This window comes from Vulpes vulpes, chromosome X, assembly GCF_048418805.1.
Source record: "Vulpes vulpes isolate BD-2025 chromosome X, VulVul3, whole genome shotgun sequence".
NCBI classification, from domain to species: Eukaryota; Metazoa; Chordata; class Mammalia; order Carnivora; family Canidae; genus Vulpes; species Vulpes vulpes.
This window is the reverse complement of record NC_132796.1, coordinates 18,741,925-18,744,707: the sequence shown is the minus strand read 5'-3', so window position 1 is coordinate 18,744,707 and position 2,783 is coordinate 18,741,925.

Genomic DNA, 2,783 nt, shown 5'->3' with positions numbered 1-2,783 from the left:
GTATCACTTAATCTTCATGGAGTAGAAATTAAAATCCTCATCTTTTAAAAGCTGATGAAACTGAGATTTGGGATCTTAATAGTACTTAATATGACTTCCCCAGATTCTCATAATTGATCGCAAGCAGCTGAACTCTGTGACCCCTCTGCAGGTCTTTCTGACTCCTAAGGCTTCCCCCTTAACTAGAATATGGGAGAAGCAAGCAACATCTTCCAAAAAGGGGTGGGGGGATAGATCTTTGTCCCTCACCTGCAGGAACAGAAAGCTAAGCTTACTCTGAGTATTTACCATGTTCTGAGCTCTAAATGACAGTGAGGTCTTGAGGACCTGCTGGTTTGGTACAGGCTATGTGTTCTCAGCAAAACTGGAAACATACACACATGTACCTAAGTATGTACCATAGAAGTTAGGGGATGGGTAAGGAGGAGACTCTTCCAGAAGTAGAAAACTCATACTCTCTGTTGTTCACATCCTTTTATACTCTCCTCCATGAGAGAGTCCAGTTGAAATGGCTTGTTAGATGGCACCTCCAGGGAAGTCACTGTGAACCTGGGTGTTTGTCATGGGGAAGGCCTACACACAGAACAAAGACAGAAACACATACAGACGCATGAGAAGGCCACGTTTCTTGATTCCAGAGAAAATTAAAACATTTATGTAAAACAACATATGGGTCCTCACAGAACACAATCCTAAAAAGCAATTAGTTCAGGCTTCAGAAGGATTTTACTGAATATGAAAAATGGGTTCCAACTGAAATTTTCATTAGGACCCCAAAACACATCAGTACACTTACTGCTGAAAGTTCATCACAAATTGCAAGCTTTGGGTGATTGGATGGACTTTATTTAAGCTGCAATCATTGCAGGCATTTTACCCTATTGGAAGTGCTCAAAGGAAACAAAAGTTTGTGGTAAGAGGAGGGACCAAAGGGTGATATTAACATGTGGTGTAAGCCGTAACAGCTTTTACTACTGTTTGTGTGCTAGATGAGGATGTGTCAAAGACTACGGTAGTTTTAGGGACTTGAATGACATTGAACAGCTTCAGCAGAATTTGGGAAGCAAAGTGGATGAGTCAGCATAAGGAGTTCTTCCATCTTTCCACTTAATTATAGATTTTTTCCAATCAATACACCAAGAAATCCTGAATTACCATTTTTTTTATTAAGGGAAGGGCACTTGGGTTATAGGAAGGGAGGGGAGAGGGAGAGAGATGTTTTTGCTGACTTTCTCAATATTCTATTAGGAAGTACTTGCTCTTGGCTTTTCAAAAAAAAACTGGATTTTTAAGCTCAGGTGGAAAAACAAAGATGGCCCATCAGTTCCTCTCTCCTTTTTCCTCTTGTGTGAGAAAAAATTTTTTGAATTCCTTGTGCTCAAGAGAAGATGCCTATTGCTTTTGACTATGTATCTCCATTAGGTAGAATTATTCACCATGAGCCCCTCTATGTGGTTGATTGCAAGAAATTCTCTGGTCGGCTACATTTCAGGTCTGTCAGAGCCAGCCATGTACTCCAGGTGCAGCCAAGTGTGAATGCTGTTAGAGCTATTGGTGCACATGACCTTGATATTGGGTCTTTTCATGACTGCTGCTCAAGTTTTCTACTCTGCTGGTTTCTCACTTCTTTCTCTAATTGCTCCTGACTGTTCAAAACCTGGACTTGTTTGATGTGCTTCCAATATTTTACACAATTATATCAGTTTTCTATAGAACCCTGTGTTAATGTCCCCACTAAATAAATATCCGAGGAGGGGAGTTTAGTTTGCTTATTCTAGTCAATTCTCATCCTAATAAAGTATCCCACATTGGAGCCTCTTCGAAATAATAAAAAATTAACTGCCTCAACACAAGGTACTGCACGACTGTTTTCCCAGTTTATCAATTAAGGTGATTTGGAAAAAGAAAAAAAAAATTAAGGTGATTTGGGCTGTTGGTAATGTAATTAATAAAGACTTAAATAATAGAGACATTTGGGATCCCTGGGTGGCGCAGCGGTTTGGCGCCTGCCTTTGGCCCAGGGCGCGATCCTGGAGACCTGGGATCGAATCCCACATCAGGCTCCCAGCGCATGGAGCCTGCTTCTCCCTCTGCCTGTGTCTCTGCCTCTCTCTTTCTCTGTGTATGACTATCATAAATAAATAAAATTAAACAAAAAAAATTTGAAATAATAGAGACATTTATTTCATAAAATGCGAAGTTCAGAGGTGGGGGTGGGGGGTCCTGGGTGTATTTGCTGGGTCCAGTGTTAATTGGCCGTAGCACCTCTGAAAGGTACAGAGGGAAAAGATCAGGAGTAGTCAGAGACATCTTTCTACCCACAGCTGACATCGGATACCTGTGAAAGGAGGGGGAAGGGAGGAATTAGGTAGCAAGAGCACAAGACTGTTCTGAGGCTCCGAGAAACCCAGAACCAGCCCGCCAGGGACTCAACTAAAAAGACAGTCCATAGCGGAGTCCCGTGTGGGGCAGCCGTGACCGAGTCCTGGCGTCCACTGAGCTCAGTGGCTGGCGAGCCCTTCCTGAACAGCTTGACCTGCGCTCAGTTGCTGCCTTGGATTGCTTGCAGCTGGGGGCTGTAAGCTCCCTGCACTCCTTGCAACGGGTCAGTAACCGTAGCTCCTGGCCAGAGAGCCCGAGGGCCGAGGGCCACCCCTCCAGGGCTGCCGCACCGGCTCTACTTCCGCAGCACAGTTAAGCCACCCACGATCCAGGCGTTTCCACGTCTGTTTTCTGTCCTGCCTCACATACTGGTGGTCTTCAGATGGACTTCGTCATTGTCT